Source organism: Corapipo altera, unplaced genomic scaffold (genome assembly GCF_003945725.1).
Source record: "Corapipo altera isolate COAL_440 unplaced genomic scaffold, ASM394572v1 66, whole genome shotgun sequence".
Taxonomy (NCBI): domain Eukaryota; kingdom Metazoa; phylum Chordata; class Aves; order Passeriformes; family Pipridae; genus Corapipo; species Corapipo altera.
The window spans coordinates 5,404,810-5,426,298 of NW_020884924.1; the positions used below are offsets into that span (position 1 = coordinate 5,404,810).

Consider the following 21,489-nt stretch of genomic DNA (forward strand, 5'->3'; position numbering starts at 1 on the left):
TACTGTTGCTCTTCTTCACAGAGATGGTATTCAGTTCCAAGAGCCACTCACCTTCTATAGCTGCAAGAATTTTATCAGACCTGCCAAGCTTTGCAAAGCTGAATTTTATTCTTTACATTGAGCTTCAAAATTTGTGCCAGACGTCACCCATCACACTTCTGCCAGTCAAAGTCTGGCGGCTTTTGAAACATCCTTGTGTGAAAATACCATCCATTTGGCAGCACTTAACTAATAGCTTACAGCATTTCTGCTGTATGAAGGAGTGCAAATACTCGGAAAGGACTGTGTTATGCTACATTAGAGCAAAACAATCAAAATGAAGCAAACTGCTTTACCTCTTAATTTTGTGCCTCGTTCTGCAGTCCTTTCAATGCAGCAGCAGAACAAACTTAGTCAAGGTAACTAGCATAATACTGCTAATGCTGAAACCTTCATCACAATCCCAATAGTCTATGGTCACAGTGAGTTCTAGGCTCACAGGATTATGGATAATCAATTCAATACTCAGTAAAAAGAAGGCTGTTAGCATCGTTTTTCTGAAGAAAAGCCTGAAAATATGAACTTCAGAAGCCCCAAATCCCAGTTAGGTAGGATCCCTAATCAGGCTCTGATTTGTAAGCCAGTCTCATGATTTCTGCATGAGAGTTAGAGCTAACTAAAAAAATGAAGTTTTGAGGTGAACAAATTAATTCATTGGCAATTTCAGATCAAATTAAGCAAATACTTTCTCCTTAGGCAAAAGTAGAAATTTCCATTAAAATGTCAGCTCCTTTCAACTTTCATTTCAATTTGACTGTTTTCTTTCAGAAGAATAAATTTATAAAAAGGTAACGTAAAGGGCAAACAAAGCTTTTTGTACTAACTCTGGAATAATTTTTCTTCTGAGGTGATCAGCCACTGAGTGAGCCAGAAGCATCTCTTACATTGCTCTACTGCTGAATGTGGAATGCTTAAGTCTAGCAATACACCTAGTCTAACAAAAGCAAATGAGATAAATACACTCTGACTCTCAGCAGTAGTTTCATAGAAGCGCATTTTCAAAGATTGTTACTCAGCTTTTTTTGGTTGTTGGCTTAAAAAAAAAATACACAACATGGGACAGTTTTCAACAGACAACTTACATTTCATGATGTGACCAAAAGCTGAAGAGGACTATGTGGTCAATAGGACTGCTGGTTTTTACAAGTGTTTTTTGCTAAGGATCTAAAGGATCTTACATTGAAAGGGCAGGTGTTTAAGGGATTTCTTAAAAAAAAAAAAGTCACGCTCATCCCATGGTTCCCTAGAGCACATCCCAAAATCATTAGTTACTTTTCAAGACTTACATCACACAAGCCTCACCACTTATTTCCACCTTGAAATCTGTGTTCAGTTCTGGGCTCCTCATTACAAGAAGGACATTGATGTGCTGGAGCATGTCCAGAGAAGGGCAATAGGGTTAGTGAAGAGTCTGGAGCAAAAGTCTGATGAAGAGTGGCTGGGGGACCTGGGATTGTTTAGCCTGGGGAAAAGCAGGCTCAAGGGAGAGTACATCACTCTCTACAACTACCTCTAAGGAGGCTGTAGAGAGGTGGGGGTCAGTCTCTTCTCCCAAGTAACAGCTGACAGGATGAGAGGAAACGGCCTCAAGTTGCACTAGAGAAGGTTTATATCAGATGTTAGAAAAAATTGGTTCACAAAAAGGGTTGTCAAGCATTGGAACAAGCTGCCCAGGAGAGTGGTGGAGTCACTGGAGGTATTTAAAAGATATGTCAATCTGGCAACTGGGAACATGGTTTAGCAGTGAACATGGCAGTGCTGAGTTAATGGTTGGACCTGATGATTTTAAAGGCCTCTTCCAACCTAACCAATGCTGTAATTCTGTTCCATGCAACATCACACAGAATAGCAGTTAAGAACCAAAGAGGTGCCTTAGGGACTGCTCAAAGAAAGGGGAAAATGCAAACAGTCTGCATTGTCATTCTAGAAGGTGTTGCACTAGAAGACATTATCTAAGAAGACATGGTGTACATACACACAGCTTTATGCATCTATGCCGGATTGGACCACATTCCACTCAGTTGAGCTCTTTCTGTTATAGTATTATAACTGTGTACAATTTTACAGTGGCACGCTGAACATTGGAAACTTCAATGTACACAACTAAACCAATGCCAAAGGAACCATACTGACTTATGGCCACTGAGGATTTGACACACAGATAGAAAAATCAGTGTTACAAAACAGAAGCAAAAACTGTCTCTTTTCTACTGCCAAAACAAGTTCTTGACTAGGATGAAAAAAATGTTCAGCTCCAGATCCAGATTTACATTGTGACACAAAGTACAACATCCCTTGCTTTCCCACCAAAAGGTTTTCAGAATTATTTAGTTTACTGATACAATTGTTACTTTTTAGAGTTGAGTCAGTGTTTTCCTAACTTTTGTTTAAGTGCCTTCACTGTCAGGTGTCTTTCACTGTAATGATTGCTGCTTTTGGGTTTTTTCTGCCAACCACAGAAATGATCAAAACATATTACTAAAGCGAGACATAAAGAAAAAATTGCTTCATATTTTGAAAATAACAGCATGGATTGGAAAAATCATTTTCTATTTTTTAAACCACTCCTTCACACTGTGCTCTCTATTTTTTAAGCAGTGAAGCCTCTGCCAGTTACTTTCATGCCGAGTTTGCAGAACACCTGCCAGAGTGTGGTCTTTGCCAATAAACAAGATCCTTAAGTGCCATGACAACTAAAAAAAATAATGTAAAGATCAATACAAATAATTAGTACTCTTATTCTTATTACTAACATTCACATTCTTTGCTCAGAGCTCTCATCTTCTGGAGCAGTTGCCTCTAGAAAAAAGAGAACGAAAAGAGCAAGTGCCAGCAGGTGGCACTCCAGAATATAAACCATTAAGCACCAGGGCTCGCAAGATCAAGAAACCCAGTTCTGCTTGGCTGTCCCATTACTGCTTTAGCACCCTCCAGAAGGTTTGTTTTGGTTTACGATGCTTGTCTCCACCCCTGCTCTCCCAAACAGCAGGGATAAATGCTGCCAGTCCTAGCTTCTACCTTGGTGCTGGATGGGATATATCAGCAAATTGAGGTGCACCTTGTGCGGTCACTTCCAGAAGCAAGAAAGGGTACCAGCACACTCAAAGCACTGAGATCATTACTTGCTCCCTGACTGAGGGGAGAGCTCTCACTGGCAGGTAGAGTTGCTCTCCCACCTTGTACACAGAGAGGTGGCAGTGTCTTACTTAGCCTCCTACCACTCTCCTACACTCCTCCAAATATGGTATATAGCTGAAATTATGCTGGCTTTTATTGCTTTAAGACAGCACAGCCAACAAAAAAAACCCTCCAACAACTAGGAAACCAGTTTCCCTTCTGTTTATTTTTAGCTGTGCCCTACAGATACATAACAGCTACCATGCTCACCTGCATGGTTAGGAAGTGTCACTACAGATGGTTCCTTGAGGCACAGTGAAGATTTCCAACCTCCTTTGAGCCTTTTGCCTTGCTCCAACACTTGCGCTCCTCTCATATCAAAAAGTCTATCAAACTGGCACTTTTTCCAAACACTGACTGTCAGTAAAGCCTCTGCCCAGAAGTCTCATCAGCCAGAAGAAATAAATCCACCTAAAAGTTGTGGCCCATCTGATCTTTGCATCTCTCATATAAATGTAAGAGCAATTACTTGTTTTGCTCTTGCTGGAAACCCCCTAATCCTTCAGTCTAAAACTGTTTAAAACACTGTGCAAATTAGGGGAGATAGGAGGAGGTATTCTTAAACCTAGAAAAGATTGTGCCATTCTCTCAGAAAAAGAAATTTTAAAGAAAAACTGTGCAAGTCAGTTGTTTTGTCCAACTCTAGCCACCAAGTGTAGCAGTCAACATCTAGAGAGTTAATTAATTGGTTCAGCTGACAAAGATGCAACTCCCACATTGTTCTCCCTTGGAAAAATTCAGCGTTTAAAAACACTGAAGGTCATACAACTGGGTGGAAAAAAAGCCTGCATTTTTATCAGAAGTCTTTATGAATTACCTAAAAGCTATACAAATATGGAAAGTAACCAGCCCTCTTGCAAAAAGCAAAGTATTTACTGCTTCAACTCTCCTTAAAGGCAAACCTGTACCATGCGATCCATCTGCTCATGTGGAAAAAGCAGAAAAGATCTGTCAGAAAGTAATTTCCTTTCCTCTCCTGTATATGTCAGTGGATCACTGGCATTTCCCTGTTCCCCTCCCCCCAAATTGACCCCAAATATAAATAGACACAAAACTGCAAAAGTTTAAGGTCATATCTGTGGATACTAGAAACAAATAAAACCAAAGTAATGTGTCCTTCTTGCAGAACAGGACCCACAATCAATGCCACGATATCCACTGTGTTTAGGAAATTCCTCTATATCTAGAATTCCAAACCCATTTCCTCACAAGTAACAAACACCTTTCGTCTTAATGGTTCACTAACATCACCCACTGGAAGAGGCACAATTCAGCTCCAGGTTTATGTACTATATATGCTGCACAAAAGTTTGTTCAAAACATGTTTTTAGAGCAAGTATTTTTTAATACACAAAGATGGGCTGATGACATGGAAAGAATGGGGCAACTGTTCTTGCTTAGTCTGCCTTCCTAGCTGCTATCCCAATGTGGATTTGGTTCATAAAATATTCACCCGTGGAAAAACAAGTCACGAAGCATAACTGTAACCCACACCAGTCTTAACACTGAGCAGCAATGAAGCTTGTAACTGTCTGGTGATTATCATGAGGCATCAGAAGTATTTCCAAGTTAGCAAGTTACGTACTTGTTGCTGTAAGAACTTATTTGGATTTCCTGTTTCCATAGATGTCCCTGAACAGATGCATGGATGCTCTCCTCGATATCCCACCCACCTCACTGGGAAGCAGAACTTCCCAAGAACTTCCTAAGGGGTGATGAGTCTTTTGTACTCTCCTTGCTGTTAGGAACAATAAGCTGCCATCTCTAATGAGCAACCTCTCTCTAGAGAGGAGACCGGACTTATTGTGGACTCTTGGGAGCTTTAAGGTTCCAGGGTAGCAAAATGTAGGCAAGTGCACTGCAAGTAATTTCAGAAAGGCACACAAAATTCTCTGGCATTAACTAGTCAATAGGCACAAAAAGGGTCAATCCCTTTGTAAGTTCTGAATTTAAATTTAAAAGAAAATATCATATATTTAATGGAGGTGGAGGACCAAAGAGGAAATATTAGAACACGAGCTTCTTGCTTTAAAGACCATAATTCTAACCATCTATATTCTTTTTTTAGCTTGATTTTCTCAAATGAGCTCAGATTTTGCAAGCAGACTTTCAGGCTCCTCAAAAATAGAGTGCAGGTGCAAAACACAGGTGCCTAAATGTCAGCTGTACAACCATAAGAATACAGGCATTAGACCTCTTTTAAGGAAAAAAAAAAAAAACTAAATATTTTCATTCCCTTATGTTGATTGCATAACCCCTCTAAAGAAAGCAGTAAAGGTCACTGAAATGCACAGGCCTTTGCTGATGGAAAAATGCTACTGTGTATTGTTGAAAATGACACAAAAGAAACGAGCATGAGTGCTAGAAAATGAGACCTGTAAAGGAGTGAACTGAAAAATTCCAACTCAGCATTATATCCTCATTCAAAAATGTATGTGTACAGGTTACAGCTACCTCTGTGTCCCTCTTCATTTGAAAAAGCAACAGTAAAATACTCTTATCAAAAGACGAAGTTGTAAATTCTTATCACTTTGTTAAACTGCTAGTGCATGATCTTTAATTTTTTTGTTCTCATTTCATAACCACCCATTAACATAGAAGATAAGAGTTTCTCCTATGGACCACACAAAGGAGTTTCAGCCAGCAGAGGAAGGAGTAGCACAGGAGTTACAGTAATCCTGTAACACTGGAAAAAATGAGTCAGGTTCCTCAAAATATGAAGGGTTTTTTGCTGTAGCTCCTCCAAGAGCTACAACCATAAAGTTCCTGTACTTGTGGAGTCATGTTTCCCCTGCCCCTCACCAAACACAGCCACTTATTTTTGGGTCACACTGACTCCAATCAGAAGGAATTAAGGAAGAAAGCAAATGTGACACACAATTCTAACTTTTCTTCAAATACCTCCTCATTACCAAGGTGAGACCATGAGTAGCCCTGGAGCTCACGCCACCTTGCATCCGGGATGTGGCTGCATCACAAGAGACATAGACTGTAAATCAGGGCAGCTGTGAAAACCAGCTTGGGTCCAGTTCTGCCAGTATTTCCTTCTGCCACTTATCCCTCCGTATGACTCCGTAACTGTTCTCAAGAGCAGATCTGGGCCAGACTTGCCCAGGAATCCTTCCAATGGAAAACAGGTTGTTCCTCAAGTAGTCCTGGGCAATTCCCAAATGCTAACATATGTGGCATGCACTGTCTGAGAGGAAAGCCTCAGTCTTCCTGACCTTTAGATAAAGAGGAGGAAGGCTAAATCTCAAACATTCAGCAAAAGCTTTCAAAAAAGACAACCACTGGATTTTTAAGACCACCTCAAACTTATCCTGACATGCCCTATATTTCATAATCTATTTTAAAATTCCCTTTCAACTGCTATTACTTGTGTTTTCTGTAGAAGTTGCACAAACAGGGAGAGTGGCAGCTTGCAAGAGATCACAAGATGAAAGGTAGAAGACACAGTGAAATTGAGAGAATTAAAAAACCCGTTTCTGTATGTTTGAAGACTTTCAAGAGGGTCAGGGGTTTTTTTTCCAAAGGATGTTGCTAATTAGCCAACCATAACAGTAGCAGTTGTAAACAGTCCTTGTAAAAATAGCTCACTGTTTATTAAAAGCAAATTTAGAAGTAAAACAACTTCACTGAGTTCTCACTAATTTGCTATTGCTGACCAGCTTCTGTCTTCTAGGCATCCTTAAACTTCATACACTGACATATTTCCTACTGCACAGACTGACTAGATTATCAGTCTGATCAATTAACAGAATTCCACCATTTCTGTTGATTTCTATTTTAAGAAGGGAATCTACTTCAGAAAGTAAAATCTGAAGTCTGAAAAGTATTTTATTCCTGTTTCCAGTATATCTCCATTTCACACTTCAGAAATATTTATGCCAAATGAGAGGTCTCCTCAGACAAATCAAATCACATCTCCTACTTGCTATACTTTGAACTTACAACAAACTCCAGTATCCTAGAATCACACTTTATTAGTGTGGGTCAAGCCCCTAAAAATGGTATTTTGTGCTCACAAATTAAGCCAAGAAGTTGATTTAAAATAGAGAAAAGTAAGTTTTTGTGAAAATTTAGTGTTTCAAATGAACACCTTATGAATTACATGAAATTTAACAGCTATGTCACCTATACTAAGGGAAGTGTTGCCTTTCTACTAAATATTGGAAATTTGGCAACCCATTTTCAGAACTGTGAAATACTGCTTATGATAGCTTGAGGTACTTTCATACACGATGACTCGTGTTCTCAACCTCCAACAGGAATTGGGCTTCCCAACTAGTCTGCATCTCCCACAACAACAGTGGTAACTAAACATCGAAAAGAGGAAATGGAAGTCAGCCATAAAACCAAGCCCCAAGGGACAAATGAGAAAAAAGTACGCTAATTACAGTTCCCATGGGAGATGTTGCTAGCATTCCAAAACCTAACCCTTCAATTCTATTTTTCAGTGAAAGGAGATTTGTTTGGGAGTTTTATTCCCTCCATAAAATAAACCAATGAACTTTAACAAAATTAGGATGCAGAAAAACTTTTCCAGAAGGAATGTAGGGAAATCTTCAAACCAGCTGTAAAGCCAACTGAAGAGATAAACGGCTTCACCCATTTACCACTCAGAAGTTAAGGAGGAGGGATTTTTCTGCTCCAAGAACATTCCTGAGGCCCTGCAGCAATATATCCCTGACTCCATCCTTTGCCATGCAATTCTTCCCATTTTCAGTTTAAAAGAAATCCACTACACAGGATTGGATCTTTAAACCCTTACTCATCAAAACCCCTCAAGGCTTTAGCTAGTTTGCACCAGCATGAAAAAAAGACCTTGATGTATAGTCTTCATGGTGGTACCCCAGTGCTTGACACTGCACTGAAATGAAATTAGAGGGACTCATGGCTTCTGGATGCTGCAAACACCCCATTTCCTCATGCTGCTAACACCTCGTCCTGAAATTAGAATGTAAATATGTCAGGGCTTAACAATGGGACAAGGCAGCCAAAACACAACAAGTACCCCATCAAACATGAGGGGAAAGCAATCCTTTTCATCATCTCCAGATCCCTGCGAAGTTGTTTTAATGAAAAAAAATATTCAGAGAATTAGATACAAGCACCCTCGCCTGATGAACAAACCCATTATTTCAACACAATTCAATATTCTAGAATATCAGTAGTGCTGATAACCTTCTTTCTTCAATGGTCCTTTGTTTTCTTTTCCTTACACCAAAAAAAAAGAAAAAAGAGCTATTCTGAGCTGCAATACACCTGAAGAAGCAATGAATGTGTAAGCATGTGTCCACCACAGGGTTGGCTTGAGAATTGCAGCAATCTCTCCAAGAGCTGGCTAGTGCTTACTTTCCCTCAAGGCAGAACCTCAGGTTGGAAGATAATGCTTAAATTAACACTTCTGCAGGTAGTTCTCCAACAGAGTCTCAACAGCAGCTGCCTCAAAGAGATCTGGAGAAGATAACTAAGAAGGTAAACCTGTTGATCTGTTGATCACAAGCTTAAATTCTGAGCAAAGATTATACTACTATCAGTAAAAAAAACTAGGGGGTACTACCTAAGAAGAAGTTTAAACACACATAGTTGCAATACTGGGTCTGCAATTTAGAAAGCACCTCTATTAACAGAGTTATGCACTGGAACAAGCATCTGAACTATTAATACTGCTGTTAATGGACATTTCAGTTTTAATGGCAATAGCAAGATCTAAACTGGCCTAAATTTAGCTTCAAACAAGCCTTCTGTCCAAATTAATCTGTGTGCAACCGGGTCAGGGCCTCCCCAAGCCACATGCAAGTGGCAGACTTGGTGAACCCACACATGAACCTGGGTATGCTCATGGCAGAAGAAAACTTTCTTTCACTAAGGGTGAACCTGACTAAATTATAATATTCTTTTCCCTTCTCCAGATGAAAGTTTGAAGTGCCAGGAATTTCAGTAGTTCAGCAGAGCTCCACTAATGCCTCCTCCTAACCCCATTCCACTTTGAAGTGCATAATTCAATATCCAGGTCAGAAAGGAAAAGCGAGTGTGAGGGAAAGGTAGGTTCCTGTCCCTGCTCCAATGAATGTTTAATTATTTTATATTAAAAATTCATCTGGAAAAAGGCTAAAATCCAGGCAGTCTAATGGTTTTAACTATGAAGATGAAAAGATCCAAGATCAAATGCTGCTAGACAAAGGTGGGAGTTCAGTCTTAGCTTCCTTTGGGCTGAGTATCAGATTTAACTCAAGAGAGAGCAACACTAGCTCCATCACTGCTTACAGCTCAGCAGAAGGTACCTAACACTAGAAAGGAATACAAGGGAGCAGTTCAGCAGGTTTTCCTGGAACAGAAAGAGGGCTGCCAGCTTAGAAGTCCTCCTCTTGAATCTCCCTTGAAGCCAGTTCGTGTGTCTCCTGATTTGGGATGCCAGCTTTCCTGGACCAACTTTTCTCTTGGAATTGCACAAGAAGCTTTGTTACCTGCATCCCATAGCATACAGTGCCCAGAGGCTTGATACCGTAATAGTTAAGGTCTTTTGTGGATCTACTCTGCTGAAAATGTTCCTTTGTTGCTTTAGTGTTTGGAAAACCATATGATTGACGTTACAAATGACAGCCAACCCAATTGAGCTAAACACTGAACATCAAGTGCTCCCATCCACTGTTCCTCCTCATTGAGAGAAGTCAGGGGGGTACAGGGTTTCAAATACACATCTGAAGTCACATCTGAAGAGTCAGTGAGTATAAACAAAAAATAGAGCTATTCAGAGGCATTTCACAAGAAGAAGAAAAAAGTCAGTAAATAAACTGCCTGTAGCAAACAGCCCAGTTAGTTTTTGATTTAATATGTATCAAAAACAGAACAGGCTAGCATTCTTGCTAGCGAATGAAAGCTCTCCAAATTATCACGCTGCCATACAAAAGGTTAAAAAAGGCAGGTGAGGGGAGGCATTCTCTTTGGAGAAATCAGAAGCTGCATCTCCTGTGCAAACAGGAAGCCACGACCCAGGCTGGACCTAGGCTGTCCCTCCGGCCAGGAGGCCAGACAGGGACTCACTGGGCTGCCTGTCCAGTCAGGCAGCGCCAAGGCAGCCAGAGGCACATCAGCTGGCAGGCAGGATGCTGGAAAGCTGTGGTAAAAAATCTGCCCTTAAGGATGGCCATGTTTCACCAAACACCAGAGTATGCTTTTAAAATCAAGGAATATGCAACCATGTCTCCATCTCAACCACAAGTGTCTGTCCATGGCAGACACAATAAAAATTAATTTTCCAAACAAGCTGCTTGATTACTTTTTTGTTATTTTATATGATTCCTCATTCTCGGAGGGCCCCATCATTGCCTTCAGCTAAAGCCATATCTAAAGGACAACATCCCAGGCAGCTTTCACCATGTGACATGAGGGTAGACAGGAGTGGGCATTTCCTTTACTTACTACAAGCTGATGGACTCCCATTGGATATTTAATTCAGACTCTAAGCTGTATTCACCAATCACTTGAAAGTTAAATAATTATCCCATTTAAAGAAATCTAACAATTATATTTTGCATCCCCCCCCTCAGCTATTGCTCTTGCGACAATATTCATCTTGTCCATGACAACTATTATCTGCTATATAAATACTGATGATCTGAGTAATTGCTGTTCTGTACATATGCTTCTCACAGATATAAATTTCTCTGTCTGAAGTAGGCTGCTGACAATGTGCTTTCCTCCTTTTGCATAGCAATGAAGCATTACTGAAGGTGTCACTGGGTGGGGGGGGAAGGGTGAAGAAAGAAAAAAAGCAGTGAGTAAAAACAGCCCTTGAAGAGGATAAATGCAGTGATGTTTGTCTGTGCTGGGAAGACTGAATAGTACCAAAGAACAAGAAGTTAGTTAAGATGGTATTCAGGCAGCATAAGTTTAGCCTACACTGCGCCAACACCAGGCACTGCTGAAAAGGAAAGAACTGCTCTGGACCCAACACTTGCCACCACTGCTAATCTGGGATACCACGTTCTTGGGACTTGTTGTATTGTACCCCCTCGTGGTTCACTGATAGCAGGGGTTATTGCTTCTGGATCAAAATACAATCAAAAAAACAAGTCAATCTTGAACTAGAGGAAGAACACCACACTGAACATTGTGCTGGGACATCCAATGCCACCCTGTAACCTACGCCAGCACAGGGCCGACATGGCACACAAAAGCAAAGATGGTCTTTAAGCATCCAACACCCATCCATACATATCACAGGCACAAAACACAGCATTTCTTCAAACCCTTTTGCTGGCTCAACACGTTTGCCCAGCAGGCTTTGTGAAGTCAGGTAGTCCTCTGTCTTCCTGCAATTGTCAAAAACCACTGGAATCATTCCACTGCATGTCCTGGTTCATCTGATCACATTGCCCCCTTGTCTGGCAGTACAAAGACCCAATTTTGACAGAGCCCTCCCACTAGTACATGGACACACACTTCCAGACTTGAAATTTGCCTCTGGACAGTCAACAGTATGTAAGAGATGATGGCTTTCCTTAGTGGACACAGACCTCCTACAATATAAAACCTGAGTCTAAACCTCAATAAAATCACCTCTCTGGAATTATGGGTCAAGAGACAACTTTTTTCAGCCACATAAAATTTGGCAAGGTTTATGCTAAGAGTTTCTTTGTAGAAATATTCTTTTTCTAAGGTCTTCACCCATCATTTACACTATCTGGAAACAAACACTGCACAAACACCTTTCTTAAATTTAAAAAAAAAATTCAAAAATACGTATGCTACAAAAGTTAATGGGGAACTAAAAATCTGCCTGATTTACATCTGTGTTACTGAAGATTAACAGAGGGTATGAAGAGGATGGAGAAAGGAACAGGAAAAAAAGATACTGGACTCCCTAAAGGAGCTGGAAGCCAGGGTAGGGGCCAGAGGTGGGTAGGGACAGAGAGCAAGCAGGAAGCAAGGGAGAATACAGATAACATACAAGCAACATTTGGAGTCTGGAGGTGGTGAAAGAGGAACTCAATGTTTGTAACCAATAAAAGAAGCAAGAGTCTGAAGTCTTACTTTCTCTGTTGCCTTGTTCAAACAACTACATAGTAAGCCATTATACATAATCACAGCAGCCACAAATTTTTAGAGATATATATATATATATTATAAGCACATGAACAGACTCAAAGTAGTCACTAAACACTCATGCAACCTATCTGTTCCCTGCGACACTGAGCCCTCTGCTTGTTCAGTGTGTCCCTTGTCATATAATTAATTCCCCTTCTACTTTACGCAGCTTCTTTCCTTCCCCCTTAATTTCTATAATGTTTTGGGTTTTATATGTTACAACTGCTGTACATCTCTGAATCTTGAAGGGAAGTTGCTTCCAGCAGAAGATTAAAGGCTGAATTCTTATCAGTAACTCTGGGCATGCTTAACTAACATTATGCCACATAACATAGCCTAATTAGTCCAACAGGTCTTTTAAAAATAATCCACATGACCTCAGTTCTTACACTGAGTCATTCTGGAGATCAGTTGAAACAGAGCCCTGTGTAATCCTCTAACATCAACAGCACGCTGCATTACTTGAAGCAGACTGGATCCTAACTACAACAATCACCACGTAACTCCCACTATCTCACCTCTGTCTTGTTTTTCCCTCTAACGTTTTTAAGACAAGACACAATCTAGTGAGCTCTAGCAAGCAGCCAGGCTTACCTACATGGCCTCCTAGATTTCTCAGACCTACTTTGGTTGTGTGCAGACTAGTTGTAACACACTTTATATGCACACGGAATGCTCTACTGCTAATACAAATTATTTTGCATGCAAACACAAAATGCAGGTGGGGCCAAGCCACTAACTGCCCAATTCACAAGCACAGACTTTGTACTCTCAGGCTTTTACATGCATATTAATTTCAATGCAGTGAAATGTACCTATAACTTTGAAAGTCATGTTAAAACATCTTTAAGAAACATGACTCAAATCTTTAGTGTTAGCATTCCTGAGTCACTAAAAAGTAAAATTAAATTTCCATTGAATAATACTTTTATTTTCTAGGTGGTTCTGAATCCCACATTTCACTGAAATCATGGACACACTTCACTGAAGCTATGCCTGTTCAACCATCTTTTCTTGTCGATCTGAAGCATAAAGAAATACGACCTCCATCCACCACAACTGCATTGCCACATGTCCTTAGAGAGGATGCAAAACGGTAGTATTCCCAGCTCAATGTGTTTTCATGAAGAGAGTAGCAAGTTTCATCACATCTGTGCCCAAGTTGCTATGTCCACAGAAAGAAATGCTTCACTGCATTTGTATCCCGCTACAGTCTCTCTCACGGAGATATGAAAATGCAATTTCACTATAAAAATAAATACAGTGGAGTGAATAAGTTCTTGCACTGGGCATATGGCCATCTATTTTCATTGCTTTCAAAAAGCCACTGCACTAAGACCTAGGAGGCAGACACTGTGTGGATTACAGGACCCCACTTCTCTAGCTTTTTCTGATTTGCTTCAGGTTTCCTGGGGAGAGCAAGGGTTGCAATATGGTATTTGTGCCTCCCAGATGCTAAGTACCCTTTCTTAAGAAGCAAGGGCAGGTGGATGCTACACTTACCTTCCTCTACCAGTGTAAGATCTGTAAGCAGGCCTTTTAGTTGCAGCCAAGGCACAGTGAAAGAGGGAACCTTGAACTGTGATGAAGGAACAACTACATCATCAGTATGCATCCTTTAAAGTGACACAGAGACATGTATGGATTTGGGAGGTGCAGCACACCTACCAGTCATTCCCTTTGACAGGACAGAACTACCTTGCACCAGCTTTTTACAGGAAAAGCATTCACAGGAAGAGATTTTGCCAATACCCAAAGTTTTTGCTTTACACAACTAGAAAAATATAGTCAAAAGACTGACAGAAAGTGTATGAGCACTATTCTAATCAAATTTATTTACATTATGTACTTCTGATACAGAATACTAGCCACCAAATACGTCACCCAATAATTCAAAGACCTAATAACCAGTTTGAGATTTCACACAATCCGTTGAAACTGCTATACTGATAAACCTCTTTCTTCTACATTTTTTACAGAATCACAGAATATTCTGAGTTGGACGGGACCCACAAGGATCAGAGTCCAGCTGTTAAGTGAATGGCCCATATGGGGATTGAACCCACAACCTCAGTGTTATTAGCACCAGCCTCCAACCAACTGAGCTAATCTCCACAGTTTTGGCTGCAGAAGGTAAGGTGCCAGAAACCTATCTTAGAACAGGAGCTGATGAAATGGAAACATTTACCAAAAAAAATAATACAATACAGTTCACAAACTGGTTTGCTTACCAAAGGAACATATTTAGTAGTTTCCTTTTATGTAGCACTAAAGAACTGCAACTTGCGTTTCTTTTGTTTATGACTTCTGTGGCCTAAGACCTTTTCTTCTTCAGCTAATGCCTAGGTGAATCCCAGTTTTCACTTTGAGAATATTCCAAGAATATTCAAGCTGAAGAGAGTCTAAACACATGTATCCTAACACACAAGACTAACCCTCACTTCCTAGGTGTACTACAACCAAACCACTGTTCTGTTTTCAGATGAAGCTGAACTTCAAAAACTTTAAAAATGTCTTGAAATAAGGTCAGCAATAAATGTGGGATTGTCCTGAGGAGGAACAGGAGTGATCAGTCCTCTTCATAATTATCTCCAAACATTTAAGGTTTCATGTTGTTTTCTTTTTTCCTTTTGCAGTAAAGCTCACCTGGTTTAAACAACTCCCCTCAATGTTCACCAACACAGGAGGAAAGAAGAAGAGCTGGTGCAAGATGCTGTTCCTTTTGGGCAGTTCAGAGTTTTCAGTGCTCTGCTGTGTAGGTTTCTGTCTGCCTGGAGGGCTCTGAATGGAAAACACTGATGAGATCCACTGAAGGTCACAAAACCCTGCCAGGAGTCAGATGCAGACAAGATACACTAAAGAAGTAAAACAAACAAAACCCGAAACAAACCAACTGCCCCCTTATATTACTTTTCTTTTTCAGCTTCTTACCTGCAAATCTTGCCACAATTGGAAAAGTGGCAAGAAACAAAAAGGTTAATGTGGAAATAGAGTAATTATTTAACCCACAATTTCCTAATACGTTTTGAAAGTACTGTCAAGGATTCTCCTCTCCTGGAAGAGATGTATTTCACACAGAGAAGCTCAGAATTTCTGTCATGTGTGATATTACTGAAACGCTCAAAGATGGTTTCATCCATCTAGATGACTGCACGCATCCTTTCCGCTGAATAAGCAAGCCATGCTGAAACAAAACAGGATCCGCACCTTACCCTGTTTGATTTGATTTACACAAGGGGCAAGCTGATACATCTCAAAAGTATGCATCATATCACACCTGTGACTTCAGACCCTCTGAAAGCCATTACTGGCTTTTGCTCAGACATGTGTGTCATGAACAAAATGGAGAAGGGAGGCTTCCTGAGCTGTGATCCAGGGACAGCTAAGCAGTAGGCAGGTCAGGACACTCAAAGAAAAGCATTGCACACTTCAGAGCTAGGAGTTGCCACCACCTGTCGTGGCCACATTAAAAAAAAATAAAAAGCTAATGAGCTAAAAGAAAATTAACCAGACATGGCTATTCAATACCCTAGACTAGTTTTAAATGAATGCAACTGTTCTGTAAGTCAGAGAAGGATATGAAAGGGCAAGTAAGTGGAGAATTAAGCCTATGTTTATCTACCAACAGAATACAAAGTGGAATAACTTGCAAGCTGTTAAATGCTTCTTTGTCATAGAAGTACATTTACATAAATCACTGATTTTCACCAGCTTATCTGTGGTAAGTCAGAAACATCCATATATTTTGATTTTTTTCCTCCATACATACATGTGTGAATGCCCACCCAAACCTTTTTCTTCAGGCTTTGACTTTTCTCATTTTGCCACTAAGAGAGACATAGAAGAAGGAGGGTGAGAGAAGGAGAGAAGAGGGATCTTTTTGTATTTTGCTTTTAAAGTAAAAAAATAGGTGGAATACATTTCTTTTTGTGGAATTTTTCTGGTTTGGGAAAAAGCATTTTCCATTTGATTAATTCAGTCAGCTATACACGTGACAAATACCAAGAACAAACAGCTTTGGACCAAAGAGCCTGGCCCTTTGATTTCACCTGTAAAAATACGGATATTTCTATATAAAGTCAATCTTCAGTTCTAAACAAAGGATATGAAAATCAGATTCCCCTGCACTCTTCATACACTGCCCTGCAGTACACTGCTGATCCACAACATAGAGAAGCATCTAAGCCTCTGCAGAACACATGCCACGGCCACCTTTATTTCTATTTGACAGCACAGGACATAATTAGCATCTTCCAGTGTCTCTTCCCCGCTGCCAGTGTGGAACATCTGAGAGTATGAATGGAGGTTTGAGCAGAAGGCCTCATAAATTACACACAGACACAGAGATCTTTTCTGTTTAATACCAGTCTTCCACAGGTCTCTAATGACAGCCACGAACACCACCTACTAATCATCCCATCAGTAATGCAAATAACCATCTTGACCTCTCATCAAGTGTCTCTCCAGCTTAAACTCTGTGCCCTCAGACTGCACAGTCCTGGGTGCAAAAGTTACCAAGTCCGGCTGAAAGACCCTTGGTGTGACAGCGCTGTGTACCTCACACTCCGCAGCAGCAGCCTGCTGAGCACAGCCATGGATCGGGAGTCAGAGCTCCCTCAGCTACTGGAAGGGCTCACAAGCACTTCTGTCCCTAGCTCGGCACACATGACACGGCCAGATATGGCAAGAGCAGGCATCTCAGATCTCACGAAGGAGGCATTGTTCAGCTACAGCAACATACCTTCAGGTTCCCCAGAACAAAATGCTGAGTAAGCAATACAGCAGAATGGCTACAGCACTGGCTTGGCACTCAGAAAATAGAAACAGGACCTTGTTTTAGCCCCCACCAGGGCCATCACACCCTGCTCCAGGGATGCCACAGCAGTGCTGCTACGCTGGACAGACCTCATACTCACATTTGCTGTGTCCCCAGCCCCACCTCTGTCCCCATCTCCTGCTGTTGAATGAATCCTGGCCTTGGTGTGTCATTTGCCATGCCTAGGGCTGCACATGGACCCTGTTAGAGCACTTTGAAATCAAAATGATGAGAAAGGAATTCTTCTGTGAAACACCATACCTGCCCTGCCAGTGAAGTGTGAATTGCAAGAGCTTCCGAAATAAAAATAAATGTATTTTTATTAGCCCCTTACCCTTGGCATCAGGCCCATACTGCCAGGTCTCATAACATTTACAGGGAAACTGGCATACAGAACGATGCAGCAAACAAAAGGAAATCCTGTGAGAATCAGGTCAAAAAATACCATAACAGCCTTGATCCCACAAAAGCAAAGACAAGCTACACCTGGACGAGCAAGTTGCAGCTACAGTCACTGATGTTAACAGATCTACCACGGCAAAAGGAAGAAAACAGGCTTCCAATCATCTGCAAAATATCATAATTCAGGTTTTCTTTTAAATAATTATATTTGGAAAGTATTGCTAAGGAAAAAAAAAGCTTAAAGAATTTCAATATTCCAAGTAACAGCACCAGCACCTCAGCACCCCTGGTCCTGCTGCGAGCACGCACACACACATTGCCCAGCGCAGCTCAGCCGCTGCCGGCAGTTCCCAGCCTCGCTGAAGGGAGAATTGCTGGGCTCCCAGTGCCACTCTCAGCAAATTTCTACTTTCTAAGCAGCAAGTGTCTGTACAATAGAAGCCCTCCTATCAGCATTGCCAGCTGTGCCCAAAGCACAAAAAGCACAAGCACGTACACTTGTAAAATCTCAGTGTTTGCCTGCGTGTAAACAGTGCACTTCTGGAAAAGGAGAGAGAATATTTTCAGAGTAAACAGTGCAAAGATTTTGTGTCCTTTAGGATGTAAGAAAGCTGTTGTGATCCACTCTCATCTTCCCCACTCACTGCCTACTCAGTCAAGGCACCTCTGTAACTCACAGGGATCACGACCACAAGCCTGTTTTACTGCCTGCAAGGAGAAACTTTTCCTCTTGAAGCAGTCCAGCTCCCCAGTGTGCTATCCCTCCTAATGTTAGTTTACAGCCATTAAAATACCAACCAACTCCAGAGCAGGAAATGAAGCAAGAGGAACCCATTTCTAAACCTCACCACTGGAATTGAAGCTGTTGCCCCAGGGAGCTTAAGTAGGGGAAAATGAGGGAGCTCCTCACAGCCAGACTGGACCCCAGAAATCCTTACAGAGGTATGAGAGAGGTGGAGAAAATAGGCATGCTAAAGTACTGAGGCAGAAGACCATCTCCACCCCAAACTATTCACTTTTAAAACAGAGCACCACTCCAAGCCCTGGAGGACGCCTTCTTTTAAGCAACTTCCCCTGCAGCTGATGGGAACAGAAGGTTTGTCTGATGAAGATGCTAGAACTTTACGACTGGGACTTTTAAATTAAAGAGCCCACTCCTGAAAGGTGTCCTGTTCTCAGCTTTTGACTTGGGAGAAAGTAGGAGGAGGCAAGAGAAAAGACTGATACTTTGTTCTCTTTACTAAACCACCTATATGTGTACTTTTTCAAAACATGCAGAATTATGACAGGTTACATTTGAGTTAAGGAGCCTGCGGAGAGAAGTTCTCAGTCCCAGAGGAAAGAAAAGCTAGGAACAATACTACAAAGAAGACTGGTTTTGTTAAAGCCTGAGTTAAAACAAAACTTAGACAGAGAATGTTTTCATCCAATCGTGGATGAAGCATACTCAAACAGAACACCTGCCTAGAAGAAAACCTCATGCAGCACGCAACCGCTACTTGCAGACTGAGCAGGAGGGCTTCATCAGCCGAAAACGGATCTTCCCCGTGTTATGGACAGGAAGGTGTCAGTGCCAGAAGGCTGACATGCCAGCAGGGAGGAAACAAGGACCCAAGCTGCCGGTCACCACAAGCCAGATGGCTCCAGCATCCTCATTCCTTTCCATGGGGATGAAGGACACACAGGGGAAATTACAAAACCAGAACCTAGGTACCCCTCACAGGCTTGGGCACCTTGACACCACAGGTGCTTGTAGGAGACTTTCTTCTCTAGATGCATCAGGATAGTATTTCAGATCTGATTTACTGTCTAGACATTGCATGCTATTACACAGTACAACTGAAGAAGACTGAGAGCATCAGAGTGTGGAAAACAGACTGGCCCATTCTTTTTCTTTCTTTAAAAACAATACATTTTGCAGCCTACATCAACATCCTCACAAAAATGCTCGATCTGTCCTGCATCTCAGAAGCCGGCTGCTGAAAAACATCCACAATACAATTAAAACATGGATTCCGTTAAGTTTCACTTCCCTCTGCAATTTTATAATTGTCTCATCCATCAATTTTGAAAGACTATTAATAGTGGCATCAGCTGGCTCTCCCCCTCCTCTGCTGAGCCAGCTGTTTGCAAGCCCTGTCCCTGCCTCTCAGAGTCTGACCACAGATGCTGTGAGGAAGAGGAGAGGGGGGAGGCAAACCAGGGGTCAAGAGAGGCCAGTGGAGCACGCCTAACACTGGGGCCACCCCACACAGGAGCCACTTTTTTCCCAGAGGAGCTCTGGCAACTTATGGTGCCTGAAGATCTTTCTAAACATACTTACTTCAAAAGAAAACCAGACACACAAAATAGAGACAACAAGGTTGTGTGAGGGATTAACTGAAGCCTACCCAAGCTCAGACCAAATCCCAGGCATGCAGGCTTACCAACCCCTTCCAGGCTGGAGATGGCTAGGATGGACGTGCAATCTTTTCTGGTTTTGTTTTTGGGTTTTATTCTCCCACAAAACCTTATTACCTCCTCTATAAGATGTGTAGATCTCTCCATTGATACAAGTCATTTCTCCCAGTAACATTCCACAGACTAGACGAAGTCCTTGGATCCCCAAGTACCTTTGGACAAGAGCTGAAGACCAGACCCATGCTCCTTTTAATACTCTCTCCTTTTCAAATACTTGAAGTTCAGTAATCAAATCCTACCTCTTGGACTTACACACAGTGCCAATGCAAGGAGAAAAACTAGTTGGTGCCAGTTTTTAGCATCTGGCTTATTAATTATTTTGTAAAGATGTACAATCTGTTGAGTCATCTGAAACGTTTTAAGACACTGACATTATTTTACAAATCTAGTTTGACATGGTTTATAGCAATCATGGTCATGATTTATATCAGAAACTCCCAAGAACACAAGTCTGACTTTTAAATCATTATCATCCCAACTGTTTCACTTCAGGTCAGTCTGGTCTGTTCCAAGGCCAGATTTTGTTGGCAAACATATTTTCTTTGCTGGTATATCCACTTTTCCTCATCTGGTTTGATGAAACAAAAAAGCCCAAAGTACATAAAGAAAGACAATTGTTATGCTCATTTGAACAAAACCAAAAATGTCTATTTTGTCCCCTCTTGCTGCTGCGTAAGGTTTTTATTAACCATTCCCCATCCTCTGAATAAAGCTGTAGGAAGAAACTCACTGTAAATTGGTCAGAAGACAGACATGTAGACATCTAATGACTTGCTGAGATTACAGACATCACTTCTCTGGAAAGTGGCCAAGCTGCACCAACTTGCATTTCAGCTGGAAGCCCAGTCTCTAGAACCCACACACTCTTTCTTGCACTATCATGTTGCTATTCAGTTCCATAGAACAAAAAAAGCACAAGCAACCAGCGTTCCTCACTATGAACTGATGTAATTTCACTATCATGTTCAACTCCACGGAAGGTAGGCGAGATCAAGGAAGACCGCATACAACAAAACAGTGAGAAACAGGGCAGAACACAGCATTTTCTTCAGATGTATATTATTTATATAGAGTTGGCCTAAAGCACCTATTAACCCATTGTTTGATCTCAGAGGATGCTCACAGTAATTGCTCTGGTCTAGAAGTAAGATGAATCCTCTAAAATGCTTCAATCAAAGGTACTGGACTGGCCTTCACCTACAGTTTGAACAAGCGAGTATTACAGATTTAAACTGGAATCAAGATTGTATACAATCCTACCAGGTTATCTAGACCTGGGACCTCTGGAAAATGATAGGTGGCATTGGAAGTAACAGGCTACAGTGATGGTACCCAAAAACAAGTGAAGAAGCAGATGGCAACTGTTAGGGAAGCACAGGAACAAAGGGGAAGGAGGCAGGACTGCGGAGGGTGAGTTTAAGGAGATGAGAAACTGGGCTGCAACAGAGTGAAGAGCAGGACAGCACAGGCAAGTCAAAGAGAACTTGGGAAGCACCAGTGTT

The 21,489-nt window shown here is 41.3% G+C and overlaps 1 protein-coding gene across 8 annotated transcripts in view; it reads right to left on the minus strand.

Moving 5' to 3' along the window:
• The window catches only part of RNF152 (ring finger protein 152), a 44,081-nt gene that overhangs the window by 14,885 nt on the left and 7,707 nt on the right, over positions 1-21,489 (minus strand). Inside the window, exons 1-2 of one of the 8 annotated variants that reach the window (XM_027657441.1) lie at positions 17,226-21,454; positions 14,956-15,134 (exon numbers count right to left, since the gene is read on the minus strand). The exons of 4 other annotated variants lie outside the window; for them this stretch is intronic. The gene's annotated coding sequence lies outside the window, so the exon portion shown is untranslated. Of the gene's footprint in view, positions 1-3,426; positions 3,869-14,955; positions 21,455-21,489 lie in introns of those variants that run through there. 3 more of the 8 variants (XM_027657442.1, XM_027657439.1, XM_027657447.1) reach the window with 3 other exon arrangements.